Source organism: Petaurus breviceps, unplaced genomic scaffold (genome assembly GCF_028583685.1).
Source record: "Petaurus breviceps papuanus isolate PSGF00001 unplaced genomic scaffold, PetGlider_PUasm1.0 90638, whole genome shotgun sequence".
NCBI classification, from domain to species: domain Eukaryota; kingdom Metazoa; phylum Chordata; class Mammalia; order Diprotodontia; family Petauridae; genus Petaurus; species Petaurus breviceps.
The window spans coordinates 9143760-9171213 of record NW_027187295.1 but is presented as its reverse complement, the minus strand read 5'-3'; the positions used below and the strand labels follow the sequence as shown (position 1 = coordinate 9171213).

The 27454-nt window shown below is 37.3% G+C and overlaps 1 long non-coding RNA gene across 1 annotated transcript; it reads right to left on the bottom strand.

Annotated features, from left to right (window-relative positions):
• Positions 1-630: 630 nt before the first annotated feature.
• LOC138143335 (uncharacterized) lies at positions 631-27454 on the bottom strand. Its single transcript, XR_011163679.1, has 3 exons — positions 27138-27454; positions 26955-26992; positions 631-918 (listed from the first exon to the last, which is right to left on the bottom strand). It is a non-coding gene; the product is annotated as an uncharacterized lncRNA (long non-coding RNA).

Here is a 27454-nt window from a genome sequence, read left to right as displayed (position 1 = left end):
AATTTTGCTTTAATAAATCAAATATATCATTTACCTTTTTCAGGGGAAAAAGTCAGCACCCTGAACTTCAGACGATATAGACAGAAGTTACAAGAAAACAGAAAAACATATCAAGCAGACAGGCCTCCAACTGTGTTGACCATTACATCCATACCTAGTCAGTTACCAGAGAGGGAAGCATCAACATCTGGGTTTTTCAAAGCCAGGGGGCTCTCAACAGCTGCCCAAATTCTCATCTGGTCAAATCACACAACACTTCTCAAAGTGGGCCCCAAAACAACGCCTCACATCAGGGATTATATAGCCTTCTCCTGCCTCAGAGAATGTAACAAGCCTCTTGACCCACTGGCCAATCACAAAGTATCTCCTGAAAAACAAGCCTCCCACCACGGGCTTCAGGTGCAGTTAACCTAGGAGCAGGGAAGATCTTACACAATACAATCTTAGAAAGATGGCAACAACATAAATTTACATTTCTGTTACAGCAACTGTGCTCACAATATGGAACATGCAATAGGATACAATCTACCTCTTCTATGCACATGCAATATATGAGTAGCTAGTTATTTTTATTGGTAAATTCAGTAAATGTGACCCAAGGATACATAGTAAATTCATACATTGGGCCAGGTTTATTTTTTCAAATACAATAACCAGGTTGGGAAAAGTAAACAATAAGAAAAAGGATAACTTGTGGTTATGAACCATCCACTTTACTCATTGTAATTGCATGGTTCTATAACTTTTCCTAATGTGCCAGATTTAATTAAAAGCTTTAAAAGACCAATATAAAATTTTATCAAGCACTATTTTTCTTCAAGTTGGGAAACTGTATTGCATATCAAACATATTTTCTGTCTTCTTACCTTTTTTAGCATATCAAATTTTATTCAAATCCATCAACTCCTTTGGAATTTTCTATAAAAGACAGAAAGATGGGCAAATAAAAGCATGCTGAGCAGCAAAGTCAAAGCAAACTCATTTAATCTTCTCATTTAACCAATACACTGGAGACCACAAAGACACATGGGAAGTCCTTGGTAATAATTAGAGAACCAATACATACCCATGGTTTGGTTTTTGGCATGACAGGTTACCATTTCTTTTTTTTTTTAATCTCACCACCATCCACATATACAAATGAAAAATACTTGTTTCAAATTTAATGTGATTACCAACCACTAAGTTTTAAAAGCAGGACTTTAGGTTTGGAAGCTATCACCAGGCATGTTGTAATAATGTAATAAAATAAGATAGACTGTGAGCAAGACAGCCATTAAAAAAAAATCACTAACCATTTCACAAAGAGACTTGTTATTTAATCTTGTCCATTTTGTGATGCATTTTGAGTTATCTTTTTGTTTGTAAAGTAAGCAAATATGACCCAAAAGTCCACAAAAAGGTAATCTGACCAGGAGTTGCTATTTCAATATGATTATTTTTCCAAATACAAATAATTAGCTTATGAAATAAAAACCAAAAAAGGAAAAATCCAGTGAATTCATGAGGAAAAATAAAGGCTGATGTGCATGCCCAAAGCCTGTTTATAATTTTAAAAAATATACAGAGGAGAGAAAACTAGGGCAGCTTAAAGAGAAAATATAAGAACACATCCTTGTCCTGAAAAATAGTATCAGAAATCTCAAAACTCAGAATGAGTTGAGCTTGGAGAAGACGACTAAGGACAAACAAAAGGTCTTTGTTTGTGTTTTTTGGTTATATTAAAGGAAAGAGGAAGACCAAAAAGGTATGGGACCATTTCTTGGGGTAGGAAGGATGATAACTATCAGCAGAAATAACAAAACTACTCGATTCTTATTCTGCTTTATACTCCCTTGTAAAGGTCAAGGACAGTGATCTTTTACACTGAAAATGACAGAACAGTGGTTACATAGAAGTTGATACCCAAGATGAGGAAAGAAAGACTAGGAAAGTAACGTTGCCTTTGATAAATTCAAGTCACCTGGTCCAGATAAAGTAAATATGCAGATCCTGAAAGACAAATATGATTGTCAAACTACTGTGATACTGAACAGTTATGGAAAACAAGAGAGGTACTCAAGACTGGAAAAGGATGAATGTTTCTGATTTTCAAAATGGAAAATGAATGGGGGTACATGATAGTGATCATTAAGTATTTGAAGCACTGTCATGTGGAAGAGGGATTACATTTAGTGTTGTTGAATCATATGATATTAGTTTTAGAGCCAAAAAGGACCTCACAATGTTTACTTAGTCTTTTCCTGTTTGGACTCCAATAGTATAACCAGGTACAACTGGAAGAAGTGACAATGATGCAAATTTAGGCTTTTTGTCAGCAAAAGCTCCCTTACAAAGCTATGCAAAAGTGGACCGGGTTACCTCAGAAGGTAGTAGAATTGTCAAATTGGAGGATTTTAAGCAAACTAATCAGAACAATTGTGATGAACATTCTTTTTCAGTTCTAGGTTTGACTTGCTTATAACTGAGATTTCTTCCAACTCTAAATTTCTATGATTCCCTGGAACTCCTTTGAATGGTTTGGACTTCAGTTTTCTCATCTGTAAAATGGGGGCTTTGGACTAGATATCCCAGTGATAGTAACTGAGCCCTTTAAGCTCTAATATTCTGTGATTCTGAGTTACTGTAATAGTTTCTATATATCATATATGCTAACAAATCAACATACTATAATAATAGAAATCAGTCTGTTATAAAGCTTATCTAATTCTGAGACTAAGAAATGAGCTATAGAGATTCTTGAATGCACTTTATACAATATGTTGTTAAAATCATTGAAACCAGGTAGTTTGTTTAATGAGACCCTCTAGTCTTCTAGCTTCTGCCTCAAATTGAGAGGGATCAGGAATTTGAGATATAAAATATACTAAAATCTGAAATGACCAAATGAAACTTCAAAAAATATTTAAAAGGACAGCTAGGTGGCACAGTGAATAGAGCACAAGCCCTGGAGTCAGGAGGACCTGAGTTCAAATACAGCCTCACACACTAACACAAAAACTAGCCATGTGACCTTGGGCAAGTCACTTAACCCAAATTGCCCTCCAAAAAGCAAAATATATATAAGAACATTTATAAATGAGATAAAAAACAATTTAAAAGTCAAACAGTGTGCAAAATTCAGGAGTTTTAACTGGGCAAAACATATTCATAGGATTTTAAGTGTGGGTAATTTCATTTTATACTAAGAACTATGATGAACAAATATTTTAATCAGGTCTTCCACTTCGGAATGACATGCAGTGCTAGGGGAATGTGACTAAAGAAATTATCAAAGTGACTGGTGGTATCTCAAAGAGCTTGCGACACCCAAAAGATCGTGAACTGGAATGGAATTCCCACAAAAGAACTCCAAAGTGAGGTAGAAGGTTTCTTCAGAATTCTATATCCAATAAATTATCTCCAGAGAGCAATGTAAAAACTGGGAAGTTTTTTTTTTTAGTGATTTTAATATATATTTTATTTTTTAGTTTACATAATTTATTTTCCACAGGATTTTTAGTTACAAATTTTCTCCCCATTTGCCCCCTACCCACCACCCCAAAACAGCAATCCCACTGAATATCCCCTCCCCCAATCTTCTCTCTCCCATATCTTCCCCCATCCTCCCTCCAACTTTCCAGTAGGGTGCAGTGGATCTCTATGCCCCAGTGCCTGTATATCTTATTTCCCAGTTACATGTAAAATAACAATAATAATAATGATAATAATATATATATGCATATATTTTTTAAACATTTGATTTTAAACCTTTGAATTCCAGATTCTTTCCCTATCTCCCTTGTCACCCACCCTTACAGGGAAGATAAGCAATTCAATATAGGTTGTACATATATAGCTATGCAAAACATTTCCATAGTGGATATATTGTGAAAGACTGACTATATTTCCCTCCATCCTATCCCACCCCCCATTTGTTCTATTCTCTACTTTGATCCTGTCTCTTTTCAAAGGTGGGTGCTTCCAACTTCCCTCCCCCCAGCCTGCCGTCCCTTCCATCATCCCCCTCTCATCCCCTTCCCCCCTACTCTCCTGGAGGGTGAGATACCCTGTTTAGTGTGTATGTCATTCCATTTCTAAGCCAAATTAATTGACTTTCACATTAGACATTAGTCAGGCTATAAAGAAGGATTGTATCAGATGGAATGAACAATGAGAAACAGGAAACAAACCCAAACAAGATGAAGAAAAAGAGCAGGTAGTTTGCTTCAGTCTGGATTCAAACTGTTCTTTCTAGTTTTTTCTCTGAATGTAGACATCTCTCTCCATCATGAGTCTTTTGGAGTTGACTTATAACCCTGCATTGCTGAGAAGAGTCCAGTCTATCAAAGTTGACCATCACATATACATGTGTCTGTAATTGTATACAAATTTCTCCTGGTTCTGCTCTTCTCACTCAGCATCAATTCATATAAGCCTCTCCAGGTAAATATGAAGTCCATCTGCTCCTCATTTCTTTCTATGTCTCTCTTGTGTCTCATAATTGGAGGTTGAATTTTCCATTGAGCTCTGGCTTTTTCATCAGGAAGGTCTGGAAATATATTATATCATTGAATGACCATCTCCTTGCCTGGAAGAATAGGTTCAGTTTCGCTGTATAGGTGATCCTTAGTTGTAACCCGAGTTCCTTTGCCTTGCAAAAAATCATATTCCAGTTCCTCCTATCTTTCACTGTAGAAGCTGCCATATCCTGTGCCATCCTCACTGTGGTTCCGAGATATTTGAATTGTTTCCTTCTGGCTGCTTGTAGTATTTTATCCTGTACCTGATACTTCTGGAGTTTGGCCACAACATTTCATGGACTTTTCAATTTAGGATCTCTTTTAGGAGGTGATTAAGGATTCTCTCGATTTCTATTTTACCCTCTGGTTCTAGTATCTCAGGGAAGTTTTCCTTGATGAGCTCTTGGGAGATGTTATCCAGGCTCATTTTTTCATCATGATTTTCTGGTAGGCCTGTGATTCTTAGATTGTCTCTCTTGGATCTATTTTCCAGGTCAGTTATTTTTCCATTGACATATTTTACCTCTTTTTCTAATTTTTCATTCTTGATGTTTTGTTTGACTGATTCTTGGTTCCTCATAGAGTTATTCGCTTCAATTTGGTTAATTCTAGTTTTTAGCAAATTATTTTCCTCAGTTAGTTTTTGAAGCTCCTTTTCCATATCACACATTTTTCTTTTTAAGGAGGTGTTTTCTTCATTGTAATGTTTTTCTAATTTTGCAATTTTGATTTAAAAAAATTATTCATTTTATCTTCTATCTCTCTAATTTGGTTTTGAAAGTTCTTTTTGAGCTCATCTAAGAATGCTTTCTGTGCTTGAGATCATTTCCCTGTTGAGGCTTCAGCTGTGGGTGTGGAGTCAACACTGTCTCCCTCTGAATTTAGTTCCTCCCACTCACTATAGTAGGACTCCAGAGTCTTTGTCTTTGTAGTCTGCTTTTTACCCATTTTGAGGCAGGGCCCTCACCATGCCCTTCCTCTAGGGTTCGCAAGTCTTTACTGTTTAAAGTTTTGCTTTGGGGCAATAATTACTATGTTTTAAGAGTCAGAGGGGGGGATTGGAGCAGCCGGGGTTCACTCTGCCCTCCTGGTCCCTGGAAGTCCAGATAGGGGCTTTTTAAATTTCCAGGCTGTGGGCTGATAGTCCCAGGAGTAGCTGCCACTGCCAGGGGCCCTGAATTTGACTCTTACCCTGCTCTGTCCAGTCCCAGCCCTGCAGTGAAAGGCCTGGCAGTGTCCCTTGTGGTTGGTGGGTCAATTTGCCACCACATTGATCAGGGCTCGTCAGGGCCTCTGGGTGCCCAGGTGTCTGGGCCTTTGCGCCAGCCTCCCCCATCCCCTCATCTTCCCAAAACTGGGAAGTTGTGAAGATTAAAAAGACAAAGTTCAAAGCTAGATCCTTGGTCTGGAGTGACTTTCTCAGGAGTCATCGTTATGTAATTAGCTTCCCCCAAAAGATGGAATATTTCTTTTCCTTCAAATTGACAAAGGATACCTGAAGTTTCCTGGGCTTCCTGGCATTTTAATTCAGAATTTCAGATAGTCTAGCGATAATTTTCATAGAATCCTAGATCTATAGCTGGAAGGGGCCTTAGAAGCTGTATAATCCTACACCCTCATTTTACAAATGAGGAAACTGACTCTTAGAGAGGTTAACTGACTTGCCCAATGTCAAGCAGCATCAAAGACATGATTTGAACCCAGATGCTCTGACTCCAAATCTAGTGTTCTTTCCATTGTATCATGTTTTCCCCCCTTCGAAAAAACTATTTTTTGCTAGCAGTTGTCCTGTAAAAGTGACTGAAATGTGTTTTCAAAAGTAACTGGACATTTTAAAATACTTTTTAGTGTTAGTTTAGACTTGACAAACAACAACAAACATTTTCATATACAAAGAACAGAAATAGAGGATTGCATATCATATTTCAAATACCTATCACATGCAACTTGTTTTCTTATAATAAATTAAAAGATGTCTTGCTTTTCTAAATTGTCTTTGAAACTTCTTTTTGCTCTCTTCTGTGTATTAAAATTTGTCAGTAATACATTTTTTCCTTATTTTCTTCTTTTTTGAGGAATCATTATCACAAGTTCTTCTATCTTTTATTCCCCAAATCTTTCTTCCAATGGAAAAAAAAAAAAACACCTTAACTCTCTCTTGTAAAGAAGCATGGTCAAACAAAATAAATCAACATATTGGCTATGTCCAGAAGTGTATATCTCATTCTCTATCTCAAGTTTATCACCTTCCCACCTCAGGAGGTGGAAAGCATGATTCAGTACCAGTCCTCTGGAGTCATTGCTTTGGTCAGAGTTCTTAATTGCTTCTCAATTATTTTTATATACAACATTGTAGTCATTATATAAATTGTTTTCCTGGTTCTACTCCTTTGCTGTAAGTCAAATCTTCCCATATTTTCTCTGAAACGATTTCTTTTGTTATCTTTCGTCATATAAAAATATTTCATTACATTCATATACCAGAATTTGATCAACCATTTTCCTGTTGATTTTCGCCACCTTTATTTCCAGTTCTTTGCTATAGCAAAAGTGCTATTATAAATACTTTTGTGCACATGAATCCTTCTTTTCTTTGATCCCTTGGGGCATGCACCTAGAACTGGTATTATTGGATCAAATTTTAGTGCCTTTTTCAGTATAGTTTCCAGATTGCTGGATTGGTTCTCAGCTTCATCAATATTATATTAGGGTGCCTGTTCTTCTACAGTCCCTCTTAACAATTTTAATTTTTCTTTTTTTTTTTGTCATCTTTGCCAATATAATGCATATGAAGTGAAGCCTCAGAGTTGTTTTAATTTGCACTCAAATTCTTATTAGTGATTGGGAGCATTTTCAAATGATTGTTGGTAGTTTGAACTTCTTTCTTTGAAAATAACCTGCTCATATACTTTAACATTTCATATATTAAGAAATGTCTCTTATTAGGTATTTTAATCCATTTCCTTTATATCTTGACTATAAGACCTCTATCACATAAATATTCTGGAAAGACTTTCCTAATTAACTGTTTTTCACCTAATTGTATCTTCAGTGATTTTTATGCTGAAACTTTTCAATTTTGTAATTTGTGTAATAAAAACCATCCATTTTATCTTCTGTGATCTTTTCTTCCTCTTGCTTGATCAAAGATTCTTCCTTTATCATAGTTGCAAAAGAAATGTCCTTCCCTATGCCTCTAATTTGTTTTATGATAATGAATTTTTATATTTAGGCCATGCATGCAGTTGGAGTACATTATTGTGGCATGTAGTATGAGATGTTGGTCTAAATTTAATTTCTGCTAGATTGCTTTCTAGTTTTTCCTAGCAGTTTTCTGTCAAGTAATGGGTCTTAACCCCATTTGGGGTTATTTAACAATATGTAGCTATGTTTATTTTCTTCCATATATTATGTATTTAATCTGCTGCTTTTATTGATTTTCCTATTTTTAAACCAATGGTAAATAAAATTTTGATGATTACTAATTTTTAGTTTAGTTTGAGTTTTGGTATTTTTAGTTCAACTCTATTATTTTAGCGTGTACCAAATTAGCTTTCTGGTATAGGATTTCTGAACATTGACATTCATAATGCTCACAGCTAGCAGAATGAATAAGACTATCAAGGCATGCATTTTGGAATTACAATGGAATTACAATGTAGTTTCAGCAGGTATGGACCCATAGTACCCACTTTAGATCCATGACATTGATAGCCCTTGATAATCTGCTTATGTGTTCCAAAGTTCCTACTGAGAGAACAGTTGGGCTGACTTGCTATTCTCAGTTTAAAGAGTTGAGAGAACATGAAGGTTTTGGTGACACATTAGTCAGTCACTCTACCGAAAGGTTTCAGTAGTAGTAATTTCCTCATGTATAAAGTGTGTGTGTGTGTGTGTGTGTGTGTGTGTGTGTGTGTGTAGGGGGTGTAGGTCTAAATAACTTGTAAGATATCTTACAAAACTAAATTATATGTTCAGATTTGGAGATTTGGAAGGGATCTCAGTGACCATGTAGTTCAATCCATATCTGAAAGGCTTCCCAACTATATTATACCTGAGAAGTGGCCATCCAGCCTTGTTTGAATATCTTGAGTAATGAGGAACCCACCACCTCTCATGGAAGTCCATTCCATTTTGGGACAGATATAAACCTTAAGTAGTTTTTCCTAATGTCAAACTTAAATTCACTCTTTTGTGCCTTCTATGCATTGTTCCTAGTTCTGTACACTTTGGCCTAACAAAACAAGTCTAATCCTTTTTCCACATGATGGACCTTTAAATACTTGAAGCTATCTATCATTTCTCCTTGAGTCTTCTGTTCAACAGATTAAATGCCCCCATGCTCCTTTAATCAATACTGATATAGCATGGACTCAAGGCCCTTCACCATTGAGATCTGAAATTTATGCTCCTAAGTCACAATGAAATTGTTCCTGGGACTCCTGGGATTTGAGTATGATGCATATATACTGAGATAATGGGACTGCAGTCAGGTGTGACAAAGGATCATAATGTTTTGAATTGGAATGAACCTTAAAGATCATCTAGCAGTCCAATCCCCACATTTTGCAGATGAGAAAATTGAGGCATAGAGACATTAAATGATTTGTCCATGGTCATAAATGTAAATAGTTACTCCTTCCCTTAAAAATAAGAAAATACTCCTTTCCTATCACAGAATAAAAGTTGAAATGTGGTAGAGATATGCTAACCCTTTCTATGAATGCTAAGTATTTCCTATGCAGAGCTGTGGGTACTGAAATAGAGATTTCATTTGGCCAGGAGATGAACATCAAGTGTCTATAGTTATATGCTTCCAGTAGATGTGGACCAAACAGTAATCCATGGAGAGATTTAGCACTAGACATATTGTACCAAATATAGGATTTATGCCAATAAATAATGTGTTATAGACATTATTGAAGCAGATATATTAATAGAGATTCTGGTTATAGCAGGAGGTAGTTTTCAATGGCACAGCCACAGTGGTCTATAGCTAAAGGCTGTACGTGTAGTGCTGTTTCCTCCAAGAAGCATGCCAAGATATTAGCTTCTTGCTTCCAATGGGCCATGTGGGTGATCTTTGGGACTAGCTTACTGTCACATGGGAGTGAAAAGATTAAAGGGATCCACTTCATATGGCTGACCCCTTGAACTGGATCCTTCCTAGGAACTGTAAGTGACATTGGAGAATGTTCACTGTGGGACATTGTAGGACTTTGGACTGTTGCAGTTTTGCCTGTTTACCTTTTTTTACCTTCATTTTGTTTCTTTTTTGGTACATGGGTGAATGCAAATGGGGTAATTAGCAGCAGTCTATACAAGGATGTCCAAAAAAGCCCTGTGTATGAGCATGCTTCCTAGACTTAGGAAGAGTTCAAATGAAGAGCAATATACTTGACTCTTTGTATTATGGTTATCTCTGACACAGGGGTTATAAAGAAATCTAAATTAGTGCCATGCTGAGGGTAGTGTGAATGCTATCCTATGCCACTCCTGATAGTGCCACTCATAGAGGAACTTTATTGTCCTATATGTGATAAAGTCAGTGTATCCTAGCTACTTGAGGAAGTAAGGAAAGAAAAATTGATTCTAGAAGTGACTAGCTAGCTAAGAAGATAGTATCTGAGAATGGAATTTAGATCTCTAAACCATGGCTTAAAATTAAGGAATCACAGACTCCTAGGCAGCGATGAAATTCTCTTAACAAAAGGTGCTAAGAAAGTAGTTTCAAGATTTCTAGTAAATATAATCTACCTGTGTGAGCCTGAATTCACTTCACCTACCTGGCCTCATATTTCTCATCTATAAATGAGGGAGTTGTACTAGCTGACCTTTGAGGTCCTGTCCAGTGCTATTATACTTTGATCCTAGGATCTCTTAATCAAGAAGCTTTAAACTAAAAAGTATGAGGGAGGAATTGCCTATGTACATCCATCAAGGTAGATATACTCTGAAAAATAGCAAGGATGAACAAAGTCGAGACACTTTGAAGTTCAAAGGAAACATTCCAAGAGAATCTAGTAGTGAAATCAATAGCTTTAAATATTTATGCAGAAATCCCCAAAGTTTAGGGAACAAATAAGCAAAACTTAAAATCCTAATTCAAGAAGACTGGTTTGACCACAAATTCTCAGTGAGACTTAGAGGGATGTAACTGATGATTGGGATATGGTTCACATGGATTTACCTTATTGATAAGAAACAAGATAGTTTAAAGGGAATGGGGTTGGGAGTCAGGTAGCCTTGTATACCAAGAAGGTAAACTCATGTGAAGAAATTAAGAAACAAGGAGGAATATGGTGAAGAGTATTTGGATAAAGATCAGTGGAGGGAGAAACCGAAGCCATTTTGTAATCAAAGCATATCACTGACCACTGGGAAAGAAATAAGAAATAGATGAGATATTTAGGAAACCTGAGAAGCCTGTCCCAGAGACACTATATAGTAATATGAGACTTAAATTATCTGGACATTTGCTATATCCAAAAGTAGAGTCATTAGTAATGCATTGACTTGCTTTACTGAAAGTTCATCCTTCAAAAAGTAGAGAAATTAATAAGGAGAAATTGTATAATGGGAGGAACTAGCAAGTAGGATGGAAGCTACAGGAACATTTATGAATTGTTCAATTGAAAAGTATTTATTAAGCACTTACTACTATGTGTCACCTTGGAGAAGGAAATGGCCATCCAGTATCTTTGCCAAGAAAACTTGATAATGGAGTCACAGACTTAAACACGACTAAATGATGCATCAAGCACCATCCATCGTGTATCCAAACACCGAGGATACAAATACAATGAATGAAACAAAAACTATTTGGAAGAAGCTTAAATTCTAATGGGGGAGACAAGTCACATACGACACATGTAAGCATATACAGAATAAATATAAAAAGAATAAATACAAAGTAGTTTCAGATAGAGGGCATCAGCCATGGAAGGTATCAGGGAAGGCTTTTTTATGTAGTTAATGCTTGAGTCATATCTAGAAGGAAGAGGGGATTCTTTGAGAAAAAGGTAAAAGGGAGTTTATCCCAAGCATAGGGGACAGCCATTGTTAAAATGCAGAAGTAAGAGCTGGAGGACCATGTGGGACAAATAGAGAGAAGGCTAGTGTGACTGGATTGCAGAATGGTAGAGGTAGAGTAATGTACCATGAAGGTTTAGCTTTAAAAGCTAAACAGAAGAGTATATATATATATGTAGCTTTTTGGAGGGCAGTTGGGTTTAAGTGACTTGCTCAAAGTCAAACGGCTAGTAAGTATGTCAAGTGTCTGGCCGGATTTGAACTCAGGCCCTCCTGACTCCAGGGCTGTCGCTCTATTCACTTTGCCACCTAGCCACCCCAGAAGAGTATATGTTTTATCCTAGAGCCACTGAAGTTTTACTGAGTAATGGTGTGGTCATATCTGTGTTCAAAGAAAATCACTTTGGCAGTAGTGAGTAGGATGAATTGGAATGGGGAGAAACTTGAAACAGGAATAACAATCAGAAGGTTGTTGCAGTAATCTAGGCGAAAGATGATAAGGGCCAGAACTAAGGTAGGTCAGATGTGAGAGATGTTGTGGCAAGTGATTAGATATGTGGGATGAAGAAGAGTGAGGAGTCAAGGGTAATGCCAAGTTTATGAACCTGGGAGATTGTAAGAATGGGAAAAAAAAAATCCACTTTTGATAGAAAGAGAAGTTTGGAAGGGAGGTGGTTTGGGTGGATGGAAGTTAGTGACTTCTCCTTTGGATACATGAAGTTTCAGGTTTCTTTAGGACACCCAGTTTGACATGTCCAATAGCTAACTGGTACTTAAGGATTAAAACTCAGGAGAGACTGGGGCTGGCTATATGAGCCAGATGCATAGATAATTAAATACAAGAAACTACTGAGATCACCAGGAGAGAATGTAGAGAGAAAAAACAAGGAGCCTAGGATAAATTATTGGGGAATACCAAGAATTAGGGGGTGAAATGAATAATGAAACAGTAAAAGAGTCAGAGATAGAGCAGCTAGACAGGTAGGAGAAGAAGCTAGAGAACAGTGTCAAAGATCAGAGACAAAAGAATAGCCAGGAGAGGGTGGGCAACAGTTTTAAATCCAACTGATGGTCTTTTTTTTCTTTTTAAAGCAATTGGGGTTAAGTAACTTGCCCAAGGTTACATGGCCAGTTATTTTGTGTGGGTGTTAAGTATCTGAACCGATCCCAGGTCCTCCCCACTCTGGGCTGGTGCTCTTACTCACTGCACCATCTAGCTGCCCCTCCAACTGATGGTCTTTAAAGATGACTGATAAAAGATAATTAAATTTGGCAATTAAGGGACCATTAGTGACTTTAGAGAATACTCATTTGAGGGCTATGGTCAGAGGCCAGATTTCATAGGGTTAAGGAGTGAGTGAGAGGAAAGGAAGTAGAGACAGCGGATATAAACAGGCTTTTCTAGGATTTTGTAGAGAAAGGTAGGAGAAATATAGGACAATAACTTGAGGGAGTGGCAGGATTAGTGAAAATTTTTTTTAAGTATAGAAGGGTAACTTAAGTGTGTTTGAACACTATAGAGAGGAACCAGTAGAAAGGGAGAGGTTGGATATTAGAGAAAGCAATATGGTTGAGGTTGAATTCAGTAAAAAAAGATAAGAGAAAATGGGATAAAGGGAACAACATGTAGAGGGGTTGGTCTTGGAAAGGAGAAAGGCCACCTCATTTTGACAGACTGGGAGACAGGTGAGAAGGGGGATTATGTTAAAGGGTTTTAAGATGAAGTACTGAGGAATCAATGACTGGAGATCTTGATGATAAATAATGTAGCTTTTGTAAATAAGAAAATGATTTTAATAGAACTTATTTGTTTTTGAAAACCGAATAGAAACTAAATACACTGATATTAAGATCTATTGAAACAGAAACCCCAGAAATTCCAGACTTCAGAAAACTTTGAACTCTTTACTAAATTGTAGCCAATATTTTAATATTAAATTTTCTGTTTATTTTTAGTTTACATGATGCATTTCCACAAGATTTTGAGTTACAAATTTTCTCCCCGTTATTCCTCCACCCACCACCCTGAGCCCCCTCCCCCAATCTGCTCTCTCCTGTATCGTCCCCCATCCCTCTGTAACTTTCTAGTAGGGCAAGGTGGATCTCTATACCCAGTGCCTATATATCTTATTTCCCAGCTGCATGTAAAAAGAAATAATGATAATAAATTTTTTAAACATTTGATTTTAAAATTTTGAATTCCAGATTCTTTCCCTTCCTCCCTCATCACCTACCCTTACTGGGAAGATAGGCAATTCAATATAGGTTGTACATGTGTAGGTATGCAAAACATTTCCATAGTGGATATATTGTGAAAGACTGACTATATTTCCCTCCATCCTATCTTGCCCCCAACTTGTTCTATTCTCTACTTTGACCCTGTCCTTTTGCAAAAGTGTGTGCTTCTAACTTCCCTCCCCCCAACCTGCCCTCCCCTCCTTCATCCCCCTTCTCATCCCCTTCCCCCCTACTCTCCTGTAGGGTGAGATACCCTATTTAGTGTGTATGTCATTCTCTCCCTAAGACAAATTCAATGAAAATAAGGTTAACCCATTCCCTTTTGCCTTTCTGTTCTTCCCCTCAATTGTAACAGTGTTCCCTTGCCTCTTCTATATGAGATAATTTACCCATTCTGTCTCTCCCCATCTCCTCTCATTATATTACTCTCTCACCTCTCAATTTCACCTTTTAAGTATCATCCCTTCCTATTCAATTGGTCCTGTGGCCTCTGTCTATATATACCTGAACACATATATGCACACACTCACATATGTATTCATATACCCATATACCCTCCTATATAGACATATATATGTATGTATACATATATATTTATTTATATTCCCTTCAACTATTCTCATACTGAGAAAAGTTTCATAAGCTACAATTATTGTTTTTCCATGTAGGAATATAAATAGTTCAACTTTGATAAGTTCCTTATGATTTCTTTTCCCTGTTTACCTTCTCATGCTTCTCTTGTTTCTTGTATCTGAATGTCAAATTTTCTATTCAACTCTGTTTTTTTCATCAAGAATGCTTGAAAGTCCTCTATTTCGTTGAATGACTATATTTTCCCCTGAAACATGATGCTCAGTTTTGCTGGGTAGGTGATTCTTGGTTTTAATCCCAGCTCCTTTGATCTCCATAATATCATATTCCAAGCCCTTTGATCCCTCAGTTAGAAACTGCAAGATCCTGTGTTATTCTGATTGTGTTTCCACAGCATTCAAATTGTTTCTCTTGGCTTCCTGTAGTGTTTTCTCCTTGATCTGGGAACTCTGGAACCTGGTTATAATATTCCTAGGAGTTTTCTTTTTGGGATATTTTTCAAGAGGCATTTGGTGGATTCTTTTAACCTCTATTTTGCACTCTGGTTCTAAAACATCAGGGCAATTTTCCTTGAGAATTTCTTGAAGTATGATTTCTAGGTTCTTTTTTTGATCATGGCTTTCAGGTAGTCCAATAATTTTTAAATTATCTCTCCTGGGTCTATATTCCAGGTCAGTGGTTTTTCCAATGAGATATTTCACATTGCCTTCTATTTCTTATTTCTTTGGATCTGTTTAATAGTATCTTGATTTCTCATAAAGTCACTAGCTTCCATTTTCTCCCATCTAATTCTGAAGGAATGATTCTTTTCAGTGAGCTTTTGAGATTCTTTTTCCATCTGGAAAATTCAGCTTTTTAAGGCATTCTTCTCCTCATTGACTTTTTGAGCCTCTTTTGTCACTTGAGTTAGTGTATTTTTTAAGGTGTTATTTTCTTCAGTTAGGTTGTTGACTTCTTTTCATGATTTTCTTGCATCATTCTTGTTTCTCTTCCCAATTTTTCCTCCTCTTCTCTTATTTGGTTTTCAAAATCCTTCGTAAGCTCCTCTATGGCCTGTAACCAGTTCATATTTTTCTTGGAAGCTTTTAGTACAGGAGTTCCAACTTCATTGTCTTCCTCCTATTTCATGCTTTGATCCTTTTTGTCCCCAGAAAGGGAATCTAAGGTTTGACTTCTGTGCTTGCTTTGCTTCCTTTGCTTGCTCATGTTGCCACTCAATTACTTGACTTTTGAGCTTTTTGCCACAGTAGAACTCTGCTTTTAGAGAGGAGAGCTTTGTCCCAAATCACTGGGGTTTTCACAACTGTTGGAGCCATTAGTTGGGTGCCCTCTCTGAAGCCTCCACCTGCTCTGTCTGGTACCTGGTCACACACCCCAGGACCTCTACCCTAGACAGTTATCCAGATCCAAGCAGGTTAAAGCAAGAGTGATTACCCCTCAGACTGATCTCTTGGTCCCCCTACAATCTGCAGGCCAGGAGGTCTGAAGCAGCCACAGGGTGGCAGCTGTCGTGACTCAGCCACTTCTCCCTCCAGAGGCAGATGCCAGACTGCACTCCCAGACCCCCTGTTCCCTAAGTCCACTGTCCTCTCACTTTGTCTTTGGCATTTATGGGTTTATAGATCTGGGAACCGTCACAGCTGCTGGTGATTCACTCTCCTGAAGTCAACTCCAGGGTTGGGGCCACCCTGAGGCTAAAACCTTGGGCTCGTTCAGGGCTGGGCTCTGCTCCCAATGCTCTGTGATAGACCCTTCCTGTCCACCTGTCAGGCTGCCTTCAGTGGGAGGTTTCACTCTGTCACTTTGTGGGTTCTATAGCTCTAAAGTTTGTTTAGAATAATTTTTATATGGAATTTGAAGTGGTTATGGGCGAGTACAGGGAGTTTTCCTGCTTCTATTCAGCCATCTTGATTCCACCTCCTGTAGCCAATATTTTAAAGGAATGATATCAAATACCCATTATTAACATATAAGAGACATAGGGAAGAGATGGAATGGTAGAAGGTTTTTTGTCAGATAGAGGCATACAGAGTTTTTAATTGGGAAAGTGAAACACATGGATAATGATAAGATATAATATGTGGCCGTCCCTATGTGTGACTGAGGTAAGAAAAGAATGGGCCATATTATTCAAATAGTTTTATTGAGTAGATGGGAGGATAAAAAATTGTGGGAGCTGATATCCACTGGCACAAGGGCAGGAGTTGGAAAGGAGAGAAAAATGGTGAGCCAGGTATTGAACTCCTTGAGAAAGGAGAAAGAATGACCTGGGAGAATATTCATTATACAATAACCACCCTAATCTTGATTGGTTGAAAAATTTTGGTATTGTAAACTTCAAAGGGGTAAAGATTACTGAGTGATGGTGGTAAGGGGAGAGTCTGGAAGAGAAGGTGATGAACAAAAAGTATTATGAGTTTCACTCCAAGACCATTTTGGTCAGGGTGGGTGAACTAGTCTAGCCCTGAGAATGGCTAAGCATATGGTGTTATCAGTGGGAAGCTAAGTCTCAGTGAGGGCTAGTAGTTGGAAAGTTTGTGAGATCAAGAATTTCAGGATGAAAGGAATTTAGTTCACTATGGAACATGAATTTCATAGGGAACAGTGTAAAGGATGGACAGGGTTGGAGTAGATCATAGGGTAAAGTTGAGGAGAATGAGGATGAAAGAACAGAAGATGGAGGTGGTTGGGGATAGTTTTGTGCCTTATGGCACAAATAATACAGAAAAAATGGACTAATATTCTACCAGAGAAGTCAGCCCAGGAAGGATGGGAACCTCTCAGGAATAAATTCTGAAGACACAAAGAATAAAATTTCTAGTGGTGAGAAAAGAAACAGGAGCTATTTGAAATAGTCAATGCGAATGGATTTAACTAGCTTAGATTTAAACAAAATATTTCTGCCTGAGTAAACCAACAAGGATCAATAAGACACAAACATTTTATGACGGAACAAATATTTACATATTTGTATAATGTTTCTTTTTCTCAAGAAACTTTTAAATATAACATAGTACTCTTTTTTCCCTGCAAGGTGGGCTAATTATGTCCATTCTAACTCGCTATCAATAGTGCAATTTTAAGAAGTTCATTTTATTTACCCTCTAGGGAAACAATGTATATTTGTCCACATAGTCATGCTAATTTTTCTGGCTTTAGTAAGCAACAAGCCTGAAAAAGACTATCCATAGCATCAGAGTATAAACAGGTATGTCAGTTCAGGACACAGTTGTTTGCTAGTGGGTTTTATTTTTACAGGTTTTGCTATGCTGTGATTATGAGCTTATCTCTATTAAAAACATCATGATCATAGATGTGTGCATGCATCTCTCAATGATTTAAGAGGGTTGAAGTTGGATGTGGGAGGATGAGAATTAAGCTCTGTGTGAGTAAAGGCTCACATTCAGTCATTATAGGTATAGTCACCTAAGCAACTTCTGCAAATTGGGATGGGGGGCTACAAAAGAAGGCAGCACATTTTCCAGAATATACAGAGAGGGTAGAAGTGGAAATATAGTGGCCTAAAGTGGGACAACTCCTTTGAAAATTTTTACTGAACACCTAGACATTAAATTTATATAATTGAAACTAATATTTGAACAATTATGATTTTACTCAGGTAAAAGTGTTTTTTGTTTACTTGCCTTGGCTTTTTTTTTTTTGCTTTTAGTGAGAAGTTAAAACACCATTAAGCAAAGGTACTTAGGCATATAAAGCAATAGCACTATTTTGTATTGTGTCTACTGCATATATATTCATGATACCAGCTGTTTCTAATCTTCTAAGTAGTACTTTTTTGTGTAGCTAATTTCATGTATTATAACATTTGGTTTTTAATGCAAATTTTAATTTACTACATGTTTATTAGGAATGCACAGCAGTGGAAGTTTCAGTTTTTATATACCACAAGCCATTTTCCCCCCATTTATTTCATGAGTAATTTTTTATAACTACATTTGTTGTCTTAAAGGAAAAAAATTAATGAATGTGCTGAAACTAGAAATTTAGATATGATGCAAAAATGATATGATATAGTTGTGATAATTCACAAATATAAAGGATAAGGACTGATGGTCTAGGAAAGAGACCCTCAAATTCTAGCCATATATGAAAAAATCCTTACTCTTCACTGAATTCTATAGGAATCTAGGAAAAGGGAAGGAAAAGAGAGAGAGGAAATAATCTTTCTTGTGCACATTACTGAGGAGGAGTTTCTTGTCTTAGTAGAACTGTAACAGGATGTTATTTCCATAATAATGTTTGTGTTTATGTTGTAGGTTCTGTGTATATTTAAAGCAAGGCATGACTGCCAGATTGCCATCCCAGACTAGTAACTGATTATCAGACTTATGACTTGGAATTCTGGCACTCAGGATAAATTTAGTTCAGTAAGAAGTTAGGGAATGGGGAGTGAGACGGTATACTTTTATGGCTGGTGTGCAATGCATCATTACTTTCATAGACTCATTCAGTAAGTTCTTCCTCTGTTCTTTGGTAAAGAAAGAAATGCATTAAATCAACCCTTTGTGTGAGCAGAACAAGTAAGAATCACTGACATTAAAATCAAATGTCTGGCTCTGCTAAATCTTTCTTGATTATTTTTTTTTATAGAAGTGAAGGTCAAGGTTCAGAACTGTGGCCTTCTAAGTGGCAGGTTGATGTTCTTCTCCTAACCTTTCTTGCCAACTTTTTCCCTTAGGGTTTTCCATGTTCCTAAGAATTATATAAGACCACAAAGGAAAACAATGAGAAAGGTAATATAATCTCGGTTTGTGACACTAGATAATTCACTTAACCCCATGTACTTCAATTCCCACATCTATAAAATGGGAATAATAGAACTTCCCTCTCAGCATTACTATAAGGATAAAATTAAATAATACATTTTAATTTCTAATATGATAAACATTGATAAATATAATCCACATAAACAAAAGCTCTTTGGTGTGGGTCCTCAAAATTTTAACATGTGTAAAGGTGTCCTGAGACCAAAAAGTTTGAAGACTACTTCTCTAGGCTTTTATGATCACTTGGAGTTCCTCTGTGATGTGTTTTGGATTATATTGCTATGAACTTTGTCATTCGCTTTCAATATTTTTGTTAATATAATTATATATTATATGTAATGTATATGATGTATAATATAATTAATTATTAGCTGTTTCATCACAAATCCTAAGATCACTTCTGGGGAGATAACCTCCCCACAGTATATTTGACAGCTTTCTAGTTTAAGAAGTTATTCTTGATAACCTGATGCTAATGTTAGTCTTCATAATTAGCATCTAAGTCAGTCAGTCAATAAACATTTAAGTGCTTACTATTTACAATAAAAGTGGTAAAAACTAGGTATATAAAGAAAAGCAAAAATAGTTTCTACCTTCAAAGAACTCCTCAAGGGAGGGGAAGAACATGGAAATAACTAGGCACTTGCAAGATACATAAAGAGTAGATGGAAAGTAATGTCAGAAAGTATGTCATTAGCATAGAGTGAATGAAAAAAAAACCTCTTGCAAAAGATAGGATTTCAGCTATCTCATAAAGGACATAAGGTAACTAAGAGGCTAGTTTAAGGAGAGAGAGAGAAAGAGCATTCCAAGTATAGGGGACAGCCAGTGCAAAGGTACAAGAGAATTTTGTACTATGTGTAAACCAATGTAGCTGGATTATAGAGTGCATCGAAGAAGGTAAAGCATAAGAACATTGGGAAGATAGGAATGGGTCAGGTTTTGAAGAACTTTAAATGTTAAACAAGGGACTTTATATTTAATCTTGGAGGTAATAGTAATGAGTTTCAACCTACACTTTGGAAAAGTCATTTTGACATCTGAGTGGAAGATTGGAATGGGAGATCAATTAGATGACTATTATAATATTCCAGGTGAGAGGTGATGAGGGTCTGAACTAGGGTGGTGGTGGTGTGGATACAAAAAAAGAAATACATTTCAGAGGTGCTATGGAGAAAGAAATTATAAGACTTGACAACTGGGGGGCGGAGTCAAAATGGTAGAGTAGAAGCAGGACTTCCGTGGGGCTCTGGCTTCCCTCTTCCGCAATTCATGTAAAAGGGGACTCTGAGCAAACTTTGAAGCTGCAGAACCCATAAAATGACACAGAGAAGCTAATTTCCCACTGAGGATAGCCCGGCAGGCTGGTAGGAATTGGCCAGCACAGTGATCTGGGAGCCGAGCCCAGGCCCACATGAGCCAGAGGTTTTAGCCCCAGGGCGGGCCTGACCAGCTGCCGGCAGGAGGGACTCTAGATCAGCAGCAGCTGTGGCCCTTTCCAGATTTATCAACACATAGATGCAAAGGACAAAGTGAGAGGTCAGCGCAGTGTGGACTTTGGGACCAGTAGCAGGGAGAACCTTGGCTTTTGCCCCCAGGGCAAGAAGCCACTGAGACACCTTGGCTCAGCTGGCACCACGTGGCAATTTCAGCTCCTGGCCTACAGAGCGTAGGGGGACCAAGTGACCAGTCTGAGGGGTAATCACTCTTGCTTAACCTGCTTAGATCTGTATTGCAGTCTAGGGTGGAGGTCCTGGGGTGTGTGACCAGCTTGCCAGAGCCTGTGGAGGCCTCAGAGAGGGCACCCAACTAATACCTCCAGCAGCTGAGAAAACCCCAGTATTTGGGATGGAAGCTCCCCTATCTGGTGGCAGAATCCTACTGTGGTAAAAAGCCGAGGGGTCAAGTGACTGAGGGGTGACATGACCAGGCAAAGGAAGCAAACCAAGCAAAGCAATCCAACATTAGACTCCTATTTTGGGGACAAAAAGGATCAAAGCATGGAACAGGAGGAAGACAGTGAAATCAGAACTCCTGCACCAAAAGCTTCAAAGGAAAATATGAGCTGGTTACAGGCCATAGAAGACCTTAAGAAGCAGATAGGAGAAGTGGAAGAAAAATTGGGAAGAGAAATGAAAACGATGCAAGAAAATTACAAAGTGAGAGTCAACAACCTGACTGAGGAAAATCAAACCTTAGAAAACAAACTAACTCAATTTGCAAAAGAAGCTCAAAAAGGCAATGAGGAGAGGAATGACTTAAAAAGTTGAATTTGCCAGATGGGAAAAGAATCTCAAAAGCTCACTGAGGAGAATCATTCCCTCAGATTTAGAATGGACCAAAGGGAAGCTAGTGCCATTAAGAGAAATCAAGATGATGTTAAACAGATCCAAACAAATGAAAGGATAGAAGGCAATGTGAAATATCTCATGGGAAAAACCACTGACCTGGAAAATAGATCCAGGAGAGATAATTTTAAAATTATTGGACTACCTGAAAGTCATGATCAAAGAAAGAACCTAGAAATCATCCTCCAAGAAATTCTCAAAGAAAATTGCCCTGATGTTTTAGAACCAGAGGGCAAAATAGAGGTTGAAAGAATCCACCGATCACCTCCTGAAAAAGATCCCAAAAAGAAAACTCCTAGGAATATTATAGCCAGGTTCCAGAATTCCCAGATCAAGGAGAGAATATTACAAGCAGCCAGGAATCAACAATTTGAATATTGTGGAAACACAATCAGGATAACACAGGATCTGGCAGTTTCTACACTGAGGGATCGAAGGGCCTGGAATATGATATTCCAGAGGTCAAAGGAGCTGGGATTAAAACCAAGAATCACCTACCCAGCAAAACTGAGTATCATGTTTCAGGGGAAAATATGGTCATTCAGTGGAATAGAGGACTTTCAAGCATTCTTGATGAAAAAAACAGAGTTGAATAGAAAATTTAACATTGAGACACAAGAAGCAAGAGAAGCTTGAGAAGGTAAACGGGGAAAAGAAATCAGAAGCCACTTATTAAAGTTGAATCATCAACATTCCTACATGGAAAAATTATAATTGTAACTGATGAAACTTTTCTCAGTATGAAAATAGTTGAAGGGAATAGAAATACATATATAGATATGGCTATATAGGAGGATATACAGGCTTATGAATACATATGTGAATATGTGTATATATGTTTATAGGTATACATAGATAGAGGGCACACGTCCAATTTAATAGGAAGGGATGATACTTAAAATTTGAAATTAAGAGGTGAGAGAGGAATATAATGAGAGGAGATGGAGAGAGACAGAATGGGGTAAACTATCTCATTTAGAAGGTGCAAGGGATAATGGTTAAATGGAGGAGAAGAATAGGAAGGCAAAAGGGAATGGGTCAGCCTTATTCTCATTGAATTTGGCTCGAGGAGGGAATGAAATACACACTAAATAGGGTATCTCACCCTCCAGGAGAGTAGGGAGGAAGGGAATGAGAAGGGGAATAATGGAAGGGAGGGCAAGCTGGTGGGGAGGGAAGTTGGAAGCACTCACTTTTGAAAAGGGACAGGATCAAAGTAGAGAATAGAACAAGTGGGAGGTGGGGAGTAGGGAGGGAAATAAAGTCAGTCTTTTACAATATATCTACTATGTTAATGTTTTGCATTAGCTACACATGTACAACTTATACTGAACTGCTTATCTTCCTACTAAGGGTAGGTGACAAGGGGGGAAGGGAATGAATCTGGAATTCAAAGTTTTAAAATCAAATATTTAAAATTATATATATATATATATTATTAATACTCTTTTACATGTAATTGGGAAAGAAGATATACAGGCACTGGGGCATAGAGATCCACCATGCCCTACTGGAAAAGTCGAAGGGGGTATGGGAGAAGATATGGGAGAGAGCAGGTTGGAGGAGGGGATATCCTGTGGAACTGCTATTTTGGGACAGTGGGTAGGGGAAAAACGGGGAGAAAATTTGTAACTTAAAATCTGGTGGAAATGAATGATGTAAATCAGAAGTTAATAAAGCATTTGAAAAATGAAAAAAAAAAGACTTGACAACTTTAGATATGTGGGGTAAGTAAGAGAGAGATGGGTTGAAGATTACACCAAAGTTGTGGACCTGGGTCACTCTGGGTTAGTGGTATCCTCGAAAACAGTAGGGGAATTCAGAAGTGGGAGCAGTTTAGGGAAGTATGAGTTTCTTTTGAAGAAAGAAATTTTTATATTGAGTTTGAGATGCCTATGGGACATCCAGTTCAAAATGTCTAAGAAGCAGATCTCAACACTGAACCTCAGGAGAGATTAGGACTGGATATATAGATCTAGGAATCATCTAAATGAGATGATAATTGAACCTATATAAGTGTGAGAGTATAAAGGGAGAAGATAAAAGGACCTGAAATAGAATCTTGGGTAATACACTGAGTTAGTAGGTGTGACATGAACAAAGATTTAGCAAAGGAGTCTTAGGAGGGATGAGACAGTTAAGAAGATATCCAAGATAAAGCAGCGCCATGAAAATTCATAGAGGTGAGAATATCCAGGATACTCTGAAAGATATGAGCATGTCAGATGCTTCAAATAGGTCGAGAAGGATGAGGGTTGAGAAAGGATTATTGGATTTGGCAATGAAGATATCACTAGTAAGATCAGAGATGGCAGTTTCAGTTAAAGTATGATTTTAGAAGTGTGCAGAGAATTAAGAAGAAAGTGAGAGAGGAAGCAGGAGCTCTTTTTAGGGATTTTACTAGAGAAAGAAAGAAGAAATACACGATGAGAACTAATGGAAATGGTTGGATCAAGTGAGTTAGTTTTTTTGTTGTTTGCTTTTAGGATTGATGAAGATATGGTACTACTTATAAGCAGCAAGGAAGGAGCTAGTAGATAAGGAGAAATTTAAACTTAAAGAGAGTAAGATACTAGAGAAAACTAGAAATGGTGAGATCAAGGATGTATGTAGAAGGCTTGTTCTTGGCAGGGAGAAGGGCTACTTCTTCATCTGATATAGAAGTGATATAAGATGAAAAAGAGGGAAGAAGAGCTCTTGGGAAATGAATGAGAAAATTTGAGAAGCTTCAGTACTAGAAGAAATGTCTTGTGATGAGTATAGAAGAAATGTGACCTAGGCATCAAATCATCAATAAAAGGCATAAAAAGTTTGGGTGTCAAGATATTCATGTAGTTGTATTAGGTGAGCAATGGAAGGTTTGAACATATGTAAAGAGAATGAAGAATAAGGTGAAGAACAGGAATAAGACTAAAGCTAACAGAAAAGAGATAGACTATTTAGAAGAGATAACTGAATGAAAATGAAAATGAAAACACCACCTCTACCTCATCCCCCTTTAGGAAAATGATGTTCCTCCAGGAAGGTTTGAGACAAAGAGTGTCCTGGTAAATATTTAATAACTAGCTCTCTGAAAAACAATGTATGTATGACACACTTTTAATTTGTCTGCATATCAACATTTTATCTATCATTTTATTAAAATCAATAAAACAATAAAGCCCTGATTTGAAGTGGTTCCTGATTTCCAGTGTGTAAATGATCACACTGAAAATTTATCAATCAGCTCTCCCAAGCCAATATGAGCTGTCTCCAGAGCACTCAGCTTTTCATGCTTTGGGTTTCTACTTTCCCATTGGTAGACCCTAGTCTCCCCAGCAGCTGTACTTCCCCCTTTACCTGAACAACAACCTTTTAAGCATTACTACTGTGGATGCTAGGCCAGACCAAAGCTCATTTCTGCGTGTACCCCTACTCTTAATTTGAAGAATGATAGTGACTAACCTTAATTTTGTCATTTGTAAAATGGAGGGATATAAATGCACTACCTGTGTCATAGCTTTTTTGAAAGTAAACTATTTTGTAAATCATTAAGCACAATATAAATGTTTTTACCCCTCTTCTCTCTCTCCATCTCCCTGTCTCTCTTCTTCCCCGCCCCCTCCCCACCTGCCTGACTGTTCCATCTTAGTCCTTTTTTTTGCTAGATCTCATCCATTTCATATTGACTGCGGATATCCCTCAAGATTCTGTCCTGGGTTCTCTTCATAATCTCTCACTTACTGATCTCATCAGCACCCCTGGGTTAGTCAGGTTAAGTAAATTGCCACAGATGACACAGTTTATCAGAATTGACAACCAAACCCAAATATCTGGAGTTTAAGCCCAAGGTACCATGATTCCCCTAGCCCAGAGGGCAACATACATAATTCACAACACAAGAGTGGTCTTGGGTTAATTATCATACACACAAAAATGACATCAGCAGCAATAAACAACATCTATATAGTGCTTTATAGCTTATAATGTGATTTATTTCTATTATTTCATTTGATCTTCATTTGATCCTATGAGGTGGATAGTGCAAGTCTTATAATCCCTCTTTTTACAGAAAAGGAAACTGAGGTCAGAGAAGGGGAAACAACAGTGAGGGGAAAGAAGCTAGGGGATGGAAGTGGGCACCAAGGTAGCATATCCCTAGCCACTAATCTTGGCCCCAAAGGCATGACAGATATGCAATTCCTTGGGCACACAGTCCCTGGACAAGCTCTCTAGTATCATCCGTACAGAGATGAAGCTCTCAATCTCCTCACATACTCAGCAACAACTTCCCAACAAAGATAGGAAGGGAACATTCACAGTTAATTGTGCCAAGGTAGTGGCTGCCTTGGTGTTTGGGCAAGAGTAACAAGTGGTCTGCAGGTGTGGCTACAGCTGAGAAGTGTGGGATGCCGTTGACAAGCTATTTGGGTTTTGTTTTTTTGAATGGTGGCTCTGTTCCCAGAGCTGTCTGCTGTGAGAGCTTCTAAGCCATTTCCTTTGCATTTTTTAATCTCACAAAAAATATGTAATGCTGGAGCAATGCAAAGTGGAGGGGAAGAGGTTGAGAAGAAAAGAGAGATATAATTAAATAAGTAAGTAAATAGATCAATAGATAGATAAATCAATACACATTTCATCCTATATATGTGTGTATATAGTATGTGTATATAGTAGTAATTTTCAAATCTTGAGGGAAGCCATCGAAGGCAGGCTGGTAGGATGCATTATTAATCACTTAAGCAATAACAATAAATAGAATCACCAAATCTCATTTTATAGATTAAAAAAAATCTGAAGTCCACAATATTTAGTTGAAATGAAGCAGGAATTCCCTCTATAGTAGGGCTTCTAGCAAAACGTAGTTATAACTTAAAACACTTTTGGCTATTTTTTATAGACACTGAATGCTGATATAGTTATCTTATTCTGGGAAGTGAAAGGAGTGAAGCATGACTAAGGAATTTGCTCTTCTGTTTTGTTATCAAAACATACTTGTAGTTTCTCTTCCTGAATTGTGGTTATGATTGTAGAAAGCCATTGGGTCATCTGTATTGCGCAGTCAAGAATCATCTGAACTTAGCTTCTCAAGGCTTTTCTTAATTCAGAGGGGGTAAACTCCTATAATACTGTCAGCTGTTTTTATTATTCTTCATAATTATTGGTTTCTTAACTTATAATTACATGGTGCAACAAATGGAAATGTGGTGATTAAAGTAGGAAAGGTATGTAGTTAGTTTTATTTATACCTGTGGTTTGTTATAATCTATTGTTGTGTCCAAATGGAGCCACTGGGAAATAATATTTTGTAGTGAGAATTTTCTCTTAGTCACCAAGATATAATATAATACTTACTAAGTACAATTTTCAATTAATTACAACAGAAAAGAGGAGGAAAAGCCTTAAGTTGAATAATGCATTGAAAGTATTAAAGATTTAGAATGTGTTAAAAATTTAGAATGTGATCTTATACTTACATTTGAATATGGGTAAACTCTATGTCCCAAGAATTTACCTGAAAAACAAACAAACAAACCCAACACTGTAAAGATCTGACTTGAAATTTTAAAAATTTAGTCCCCCTACTTAACTACTAGAAACCCACTCTATGGTGTGAATAAGGCAACTTGAACTCCTATACTGATACAAAGCAACATTACCTTTTCTCAGATCTTCTTTGGGACAGGGAATGTGATTAAGCACTTCACTTTCCTGTAGCTTTCTTCACGTTATATTCAAAATATTGAGAGTTATGTTGTTAAGAAACAAAGGAATTAACCAAATTAGTTTCCATCAAAATAAAGTTTAAAAACAACTTGCTTCTGTAAACATTACAATAATCTACTTACTAAATTAAAACAAGAAAGGATATCAGCAACTGAGTAACTAAGGAGATGATTTCAGTAAACTTCAAAAAAATGTCATTGATAAATTGCAATTCATGTAATTCTTCTATGGATAATTGTGAGGACTTAAC